We start from the raw sequence: 9,898 nt of genomic DNA, 5'->3' as shown, positions 1-9,898 counted from the left end.
CACACGTCTCGTCATCGATCGGGATGGCGGAGAGCTCCTCTCTCTCCTGCCCTCGGACGAGGGAGCAGCTCCATGTCCACGGGATCCTCAGGAGAGCCGTGTTCATCAGCCAGGAACAGAAACTCTACCCCATTTCTATTATCCTACTCCCCGCTTATTGACAGTGTGATAGAATGTGGCGGGGGCGGGGGATGAGGGGTCAGGGACAAGGAGAGAAGAAATAGGGTGAGGGGTGAGGGAGGAGGGGTGAGGGGTGAGGGAGGAGGGGTGAGGGGTGAGGGAGGAGGGGTGAGGGATGAGGGAGGAGGGGTGAGGGAGGAGGGATGAGGGAGGAGGGGTGAGGGATGGGGGATGAGGGGTGAGGGGTGAGGGAGGAGGGGTGAGGGGTGGGGGATGAGGGGTGAGGGGTGAGGGGTGAGGGAGGAGGGGTGAGGGGTGAGGGGTGAGGGAGGAGGGGTGAGGGGTGAGGGAGGAGGGGTGAGGGGTGAGGGGTGAGGGGTGAGGGGTGAGGGAGGAGGGGTGAGGGGGGAGGGGTGAGGGGTGAGGGAGGAGGGGTGAGGGGTGAGGGAGGAGGGGTGAGGGATGGGGGAGGAGGGGTGAGGGGTGAGGGAGGAGGGGTGAGGGAGGAGGGGTGAGGGGTGAGGGGGGAGGGGGAGGGGTGAGGGGTGAGGGGTGAGGGGTAAGGGGCACGTTCCTGTTAGCCAGTCCTGCCATGCAGCCAGAGCTGTGAGTCTCCTGTAGACATCCAGTCTGATTAACCAAGACCAGGAAATACAGGACCCACACACACACACACACACGTTTCCACACTCATCCACGCACCCACATCCCCACACACACACCTCCACACATAGCCACACACACCCACACCCCCACAGCAGGCTTTCACATCCCCCTGGCTGCCTTAGAAACAGAATCTCTTCAAACATCACAAGATTAAAAGACTCCAACTGTCTGGATCTCGGTGCCAGTTTACCTTGTCAAAAATGTCCGCTGGCTTGTTTGATCAAATGAGGCACCACATCAGCTCACAGTTAAATGAACAGAAAGTGGTATTAAAATAGTATGGAATTACAATGTGTAGTTTTGACACTACATATACTCTAGGTAATTGCTCAATTAACAGTATGATAAATAGTGGCAAAATCAATGCGAGCCGTTTGGAAGATGTGAAGACATCAAAGACTGCATATCCATGAGGGGAGAACATTGGGGAAAAAACACGCATTTAAATGAATGTTTTAAATCTCTCCAGAGGAATGCATCTACACACACACATGTATATACACACACATACCTCCTCTCATACATAGAGCACTCACACAACTTTCTACACACACACAGAGACTCACAAACATACACATGCATTTGCATGCGCACATACGAACACTTATGAATGATCAAGTAGCCAAATACAGCTCATGCTGACGATATCAGTTCTGCATCCCATAATGATAATCACCACACATCTACACAACAAGACTGATTACACCATATGCCAGCGGCCTGCTCTCAAACAACAAGGAGCATAAATGACGAGAAAGCAGATCAGGAAGGGAGGGACGACAAACAGGAGAAAAGGATGACAGAAGACACTCATTTCTGGATGAGAGCAGAGACTCATCCCTGGCCTCCTTGTGGGATTGTGTTAAGAGATCAAACAGAATTCCTCCTCCTGGAAATTGTAATTAGGACTGCCTCTAGTCCCTCCAGCTTCCCAGTTCAGGACTGCCTCTAGTCCCTCCAGCCTCCCAGTTCAGGACTGCCTCTAGTCCCTCCAGCCTCCCAGTTCAGGACTGCCTCTAGTCCCTCCAGCCTCCCAGTTCAGGACTGCCTCTAGTCCCTCCAGCCTCCCAGTTCAGGACTGCCTCTAGTCCCTCCAGCCTCCCAGTTCAGGACTGCCTCTAGTCCCTCCAGCCTCCCAGTTCAGGATTGTCTCTTAGTTTTCTGGAGATATCTGGGGATCAATTCACATCCTATACGTGGATTATTGAGTCGTTCCCTCCCCGCCCAGTTTATGGATCAGCCTGAGACAGTATCTATGTCAGTCCTGCTGCTCCTGCTGTAATCAATGCTGCTCGCGGAGGAGTTCATACCAACACGCTGTAGTCTTCCCCAGGTCTTCCCCCGGCAGGTCTCCCTTACCAGCTGGTCTCTCCCAGCAGGTCTCCCACGGTATCTCCCATACTGTCTCCCCCAGCCCTCCTCCTGTCTTCACTCCGAAATTAATTTAACACATCTGCGTTTCTGAGTGTATGAAGGATGGCCCATCCACAATTCTGATAGGTCTCACTCTGACACACAATTACAGGCTGAGACAGAAATGGGTCAACACCTATACAGAAAGGGAGCACTGGGGAGAAACTGCTAGGGGCTTAAATAATAAATAGGAAAGAGAGAGAGAAAGAGAGGGAGGGAGAGAGAGAGAGAGAGAGAGAGAGAGAGAGAGAGAGAGAGAGAAAAAGAGAGAGAAAGAGAGAGAAAGAGAGAGAAAAAGAGAGAGAAAAAAAGAGAGAGAGAGAGAGAGAGAGAGAGAGAGAGAGAGAGAGAGAGAGAGAGAGAGAGAGAGAAAGAGAAAATTGAGTGAATTAGAACGATTCCGATGAAAAGAAATGAAGAGAGAGATAAAAGGAAGGACTGAAAGGAACATCTGGGCACGGTTCGTTGAAAGAGAGAATATCCTTCAGAGTGGAAGAGACGCAATTGGAATGAAATGAGCGAGAAAGCACGAGAGGTGGAGCACGCGCGGACACGATAAGAGACGCCGAAACAAGAATAAAAGAATGAGAAAAAATGAGAGTGAGAGTGAAGGAGGTCAGGAAGAGTGGTGGGTGGACAGAAAGAGGTTGGGGTGGTCATGGCCAAGCTGAGATCCGGACAGACTAACCTCTTCATCTCTCGCCAGCTTCCTCACGCTGACAGTGGTGTCCCTCTCCTAACCCACACTGGACCCTAGAGGGGCACCGGGGGCCATCACTGTCCACCAAGTCAAACAAATCCCATTCCCATCCTGCTCTCTCCTCTGCTGCTCTCTCCTCTGCTGCTCTCTCCTGTTCCCTTCTCTACTGTTCCTTCTGTCCGCTGTCTCCCCCAGCCCTCACCCCGCTGGATTTATGCTCCTTGTTGTGTGAGAGCAGGGCGCTGGCATATGGTGTAATCACTCAGGCAGATCAGGAGGACAACGAGAGATCCCTTTCCTCTCTGGATCAGGAGGACAACGAGAGATCCCTTTCCTCTCTGGATCAGGAGGACAACGAGAGATCCCTTTCCTCTCTGGATCAGCAGGACAACGAGAGATCCCTTTCCTCTCTGGATCAGCAGGACAACGAGAGATCCCTTTCCTCTGTGGAGTGAACCCCTTCTCCAGCACAAGCCTAGAGGAGCGCACACAAGCACACACAGACACACGCAAGCACCCAAACAGACTCAGGCGCTGATACACACACTCTCAGATACGAACACACACAGATGCACACACGCACCGGCAAACTCAGCACGGGGGCACTGGGGCTGGGGCTAGACGTGTGCTCTATGGAAGGCTGGGGGGGGGGGGGGGGGCACTGTGACGAGGGAAACCTTTCAGATAGGCTCCCTGCAGGAACGGATGTCGAGACAGACATAGACAGACAGAGAAAGAGAGAGAGAGCGAGAGAGAAAGAGAGAGAGATAAGTGGAGGAACAATGGAGAGGAGGAGGGTAACCGTATCAAATGAAGATTTCCGAAGCGTGATTGCTCTGCGTCGTTCTATGCCGAGTCCCCCCTCCCTCCTGAGTTGTCATTACACCCACACATCAAAGCAGCGACAACAGCCTGTAGCCTGACACACACAAAACGCACTGTCGCCCAGCAGGACGACGTGAGTGTAACACGACTGTCGATGAAGGACTACAACTGGAAGTGCATGTCGAAACAAATATGATTGGACGATAGCTAGGGGTGTCAACCCAAACTCCTCCTCGCTCCAGTGAAGGACGCATCAATAAACTGGAGCCACTGTCGCAATTGTAGATAAATGTAGGGTACTGTAGATAATGTAGGTATTGTAATGTCGGGAATGTTGTGCCAAGTGGGGGGTGGGGGGGGTTGGAGGGAGGGAGGGAGGGAGCGTGTAGGGTGGAGGGGGAGGACGTTGGGGGGGTGGTAATGTCTCAGTCAGGAACCAATGATGCGTTCTGGTGCATTTTCTGCTGCAGATGTGCCTGGGAATATGAAGCAGCCTGCCAGACCCCTTGAGTAGCCCCCCAGAGCTGCTGGTTCCACAGCACGAGGGGCTGGGGCTGGACCTGGAGTTTGGGATGGAGCTGGAGGTAGGACTAATGCTAGTGCTGGGACTGAGGACTAAAGTTGTGTGGTAAAACTGGAGAGGTCACACTGAAAAATCCACTTAAGCTCCACCCCCTACACCCCCACCTGACCCCCGACTTTCATGCCCTTATAGACGAGACACCTGACCCTAAGGGTCAAAGGTCAACCCAACCCCCTCACCACAGGCTCGCACCCCGACAGTGTAGCTGACTGGACCAGGACAGCAGAGGGGGAGTTAACCAAGACTGTACCCCTCAGCAGGGGGGAGAGGTGGAATATTATTCCTGTTCCCCCCTGAGCCCTTCACCTCCCGTCCCCTAGCTGTCCTGAGCTGCCCTTCACAGAAATATGCATGCAACATTTCAGTCAATTAGTGTCAAGGGGTGAGATCATACAGTGAAATCAGAGGACAGCACAGTTTTTCCCTAACAGAAAAATTGCCAAACGTGTGCTGTGCCACAAGTGCACTTTGTCGATTTTACAGGCAATGGAATTAATTCAAATGTCAAGAGAAAGTTAAAAAAAAGAAAAAGAAAAGCTAGCTTTTCTCTTCCTCTCTCCTGGTCCGTTCGTCCTTGCAACCTCTCTCTATGATGCCTTGGTTTCTCTCTTTCCCCCTCTTTCTTTCTCTTCCACTTTCTCTCTCCCTCTCTCCCTCTCTCCCTCTCTCCTCTCTCTCTCTCTCTCTCTCTCTCTCTCTCTCTCTCTCTCTCTCTCTCTCTCTCTCTCTCTCCCTCTCTCCCTCTCTCTCTCTCTCTCTCTCTCTCTCTCTCTCTCTCTCTCTCTCTCTCTCCCCCCCTCTCCCTCTCCGTCTCTCGACTGGTATTGATTTCTGGTCTTAATGCTGTGTTCTGCATGGTGGACAATGTTGTGGAACAGTGACCTTTATCAGAGTATGCAGATGTGGACGGAGGGGGCGCGGAGGGGTTGAGGGTGATGGGGGTTTGACAGGAGGTGAGATGGGGGGGGGTATGGGTAGGAAGGGCACCTCGACTGGGCACCACTGTTGCCCTAGCAACGGGGGCGGACAGCAGAGACGCGTCCTTCAGGTTTGTGTCCCGAAGGACAAACTTTGCACAGCAACTTCACTCAGACGGAAAAACTATTTTAGAGAAGACGTTCTGATGCGTTCATTAACTTGTAATCAAAATGAATACATATACTACCATGTTGTATTACACAGACCACAGCATGTTCAAAGATAATGTGTGTGCGTGTAGGTGTGAGTGTAGGTATGTTTGTGTAGGTATGTGTGTGTGTGGGTATGTGTGTAGGTATGTGTGTATGCAAAGGTATGTGTGTGTGTGTCGGTATGTGTGCTGGTTTTCCTCCCCACACCACCGGACCCAGTGTATCATGTTACTGAGGAACACTCTGCCCCGGTGCTTACTCTCCAGATATGCTCCTGGTCCTCTGATGTGACTCCCTCCACCCTGACCCTATTAGGGTGTGAGGCCCGTCTCTGTTCAGGGATCAGGTGTATGATGTGGGTAGAGACACGCCCCACTCAGGGGGGTAGAGACATGCCCCCTCAGGGGGTAGAGACACGCCCCACTCAGGGGGTAGAGACACGCCCACTCAGGGGGTAGAGACATGCCCACTATGAATTGTGTTATAAATAAGCTTTCGCTTAATTGCTTTTTTGGGGGCTGGGAGGAACTAGTGCAAGGCCAGCATATTCATTACCTCCCAACCTCTGTGTGTGTAGGTAGGTGTGTGTATGTCTGTAGGTGGTGGTGTGTACATGTGTGCGTGTGTTTACGTGTGTTTACACTACAGGGGAGCAAAAAAGTGCGAATGCCGTGTTGAGACGGTGCCAAATATGACAGAGAGGGAATGTGTGTTTGAATGTGTGTATGTAGGTGTGTGTGTTTGTGTGGGTCTGTGTGTAGGTAGGTATAAAGATGTGTGTGTGCGTGGGTGTGTGCGTGTGGATGTGTGTGTGCATGCCAAGGTTATAAGTGGCGTCAGAACCTGCCACCCAGTTCCCTTCCAGACAGATAAAAGATGAAGCACCCTTAGCTAAGCACTGACCAGCCTTCTGGCCTCTTCGGGTTCAGAGAATAACTTCATGTAATCTCCAGGCAAGTAATTACTGTTCCACCAGGGCTAAGAGGGCCACAAAGCTCTCTCCCCATGCCGACCTCCCCTCCCTCCTCCATCACCCCTCCTCCCAAGACAGAGAAGTGAGCGGGGCGGTGTGAGAGCTGTGATTGGTCGAGCAGGGAGGATAGGCCTGCCTTCCGGGTGTGTCCAGAAGCAAGCTGAATGGTCAGCAGGAAAAGGCCGTTCGGACGCAAGTCCTGTCACTCAGAACAGACACAGGAGACGGACAGGTGACAACGACAACCACAAGGGGGGGGGGGGGGGGGTGAGGGGGGGGCCAGAGAGGCGGGCGTGGCCTAACAATTTAAATAACCCTACGAATAACTCAGCATGTGATGTCCTTGGCAAGAAAGAGACAATAAACAAGCCCAGAATCATGACTGTGCATCAACAGCCATGCGTACACAGGGGAAGGGCGACCTTCCTCGTTTCATGATCTGGTTTGGGCCCGTTCGTAGAACATCACCCATTTGTTTATGAGCTCAGTGGCGCCTGGGTGGGCAGACATCTCTCCAGAGAGGCCGGGGTTATACCTAACAGCTGGGTTGCCTTCACTGAGCGAAACCCTCCACCTACAGCCATTCATTACACCAGCCAAATAAAACTCAGCGCTTTACCCATCCGTTAAATCCTGGCTCTGGCAACTCCCCATCTACCCCCCTAAAACACCTTGGGTCATGCTGACGACTAGGAGTTCCCCTTAATAATAAAGATAAAAAATGATCTCAGGGAGCTACAGGTTTTTCGGAGTCACCCATTTCAGCCTTCTAATAGGTGCACACCACCCCTGGATATTGATGAACCTGATGGTGGTTCCCATCCATTAGACCTCATTAACGTGTTGCCGTCGAAAGAGAAGTTCAACTCATACATCCGACTCAAACACACGTAGAGGTTGTATTCAATAGAGGATTTCGAAAGATGGCGCCGACGAAGGCAGCCGCGGTAGCTAGGCTCTGTTTTGTCTTTTTTATTTTAATTGCATTCCACTTAGTATTTTCAGTTTATGTATCCTTAGTATAGTTAGACCACATATTTAAATGTAAGATTCCTATATGTTTATTGTATGCACCATACTGCCAAAGCAAATTCCTTGTCTGTGCAAACTTTCATGGCGAATAAATCCCTTTCTGATTCTGATTCTGATTCTGAAGCTCTGGAACCAGAGCCCTCCCACATCAGAAGAACACAACGGGAACTGCGGTGGATAACAGCGGGCACCCAAACCGTGTCAAAAGTGATTAGGAGCCAACGCCCCCTAATAGAGGAGGATGGGAAGGGAGAGAGAGAGCTGGCTGGTCATGTGGCCTAATGGTGCGACAGAACGTCCCCCAGCCTGCTGCCTCCCAGCCAGGACCAGGCCACACTCTCCTTTAGCCTGCTCATGCTAATCAGAGCTAAACAGGAAACCGGGCAGCCTCACTTCCTTTTTTTTTGTTGTTGAATAAACTATGAATGAAAGAGTTGATGAAAAATGAACGGGCCTTTTCGTAAATCCTTCTCGATTTCACAGTAGCATTTGGAATGCCGAGGCATGTACATGCAGGACATGTGATATACGAACGACATGTTTATGCACTGTGCATCGTCAACGTCACAGTGAATGGATTTTGGTTCTCTTTAACACACGAGTGGTCACAAAGGAAACCATGAAGGCAGAGAGAAGGACACGCAGCTTTTCCTGCTGTAAAGTCAACACACCACCTCCACCACACAGTCCCCTTCCAGAAGACGTCCTCATGAATGTTTAAATGTGCTGCTGGACAGGGCTGTCAAGACACATCCTGTTTTTATCTTACCCTCTATTTCTCGCTGTTCTCTCTCTCTGGCTGCACACAGAATCCAATTAATTACTCCCCCACCATAATTAAGACATTTTTACACAGATTGCCATTCCCCAAATCCCCCCCCCCCCCGCAGTTCCTGACAAGGTGAGAGAATATCTCCATATATACTATGGTCCTCTTGTAGAGAAAGAGACAGAAAGACTACTATTCTCGACTGTGTTGTCATCAGTGAGCGCAAGGCTGTATTCAGACCTCATCAGAGACTACAGAGTTCACAATCGATGACCAGGTTCAGGAGTCAGGCACTGTGACCTATGACCTATGGCCATGCCCTGGCCTCCTGTACTCCACCAACCTTATTCAGCAGCTAAATCTTTTCACTTTCTGCAGTGCGCCCAATCACAGAGGACTATCGTTGGTGTGCAACTTCAAAAGGCTCTCCCAAGATTTGAATCTTCCGTTCTCCTTGATAATCGGAAACGCTACGGGGTGCTTCTTGTGAGAACGTTCCAGCCGACAGCGCGAAGACGAAGGCTGTTGGGTCGCTCGTTGACACAGTGCTCCTGCTCTGCATGCTGCTCGTAGGAGCAGTGGGACCTGCGCATCCAGCTCAGACAACACCATGAGCAGATCGATGGGCCGTGCTGTATCACAATGGACGCGACATCCCTTCAGCCCCGTCCTCCCCAGACCTCCCCCTCTCTCACGACCGACCCCCCCTACGGCCTCCAGCCTGTCCCAGTCAGCCTCCAGACACCAGTCAACCAGAGGCCGCTCCGAGCAGCGCATGCCCCAGTGGCCTGCTGATAACACCATAAGACTACCCGCCCCGCATCCCCCACCCCCCCCCCGGATCCCACGCCTGCCACCCCCTTGGTCCCTCATCCCCCCTTGGTCCCACATCCCACCTCCCCACCCCCCTCCTCCCCTGGTCTGCCTGCTCCCCAGAGCCCTGCCAACAGCCTGGATCCTCGCTCGTGGGGGTGACCGTGACACGCACACATGGCAAGGAGAAAAGGACAGGCTTCAGTATATATCTATAATATGTACAGCCAGCGACACAACGCTTTTCAATGACCATCAATCTTTTTTTTCCTCCAAAGACACCTTCTTTTCCCCACAGAAAGTGGGGTGAGACACCGGCAGCGTAGCACACAGCTACCAGGAGCACACAGCACTATACTGAGGGGCCTGACACGCACACCCTGGACTGTGGCACTGAGGCGAGAATCCCAGAGCAGTGCTATAAGTGGCGCCGGGTGCATTCCGATGCACACCCAAGTGTTCCTGCGACTTCCTCCTGCAGCCTCCTGCACCTGGGAGTTCTGCAGAAGCGCAAACACACAGTGTGGCCCAGGAACCAGAGCTTCAGCGACGGTGACAACTAAAGTGGAGGGGATTAGAAACGTGAGGGGGGGGGGGGGGGCTGGGGGAGGGGGCCGGGGTTTGGGGGAGGAGAGGGGGGGACACTCGAGGTTTCCACAAAGGTGTGACGAATTCCAAAAGTTGAATCCCTATTGCATGACGCCAGAAACACTGAATCACTGTCAGAACGGCTTGATGTGTGCAGAATCTCTCTTGAGCAAACAGAAGAGGAGTGGGGGCGAGTGTGTTCTTGCGTGCGTGTGACTTCAGTTATCCAGAGGGTGGAAATGTTCTCCAATCTGTGTTTTTTTACCCCGACGTTACTGTCATGCAT

At 52.1% G+C, this 9,898-nt stretch overlaps 1 protein-coding gene across 4 annotated transcripts in view; it reads right to left on the bottom strand.

Moving 5' to 3' along the window:
- Positions 1–9,898, bottom strand: part of slc8a3 (solute carrier family 8 member 3) — a 61,063-nt gene that overhangs the window by 43,990 nt on the left and 7,175 nt on the right. The window lies entirely within an intron of this gene.

The sequence above is a fragment of the Hypomesus nipponensis genome, chromosome 3, assembly GCF_054491055.1.
Source record: "Hypomesus nipponensis isolate SF chromosome 3, ASM5449105v1, whole genome shotgun sequence".
NCBI classification, from domain to species: domain Eukaryota; kingdom Metazoa; phylum Chordata; class Actinopteri; order Osmeriformes; family Osmeridae; genus Hypomesus; species Hypomesus nipponensis.
The sequence above is the reverse complement of the archived record's forward strand: the minus strand, read 5'-3'. Positions and strand labels throughout refer to the sequence as shown.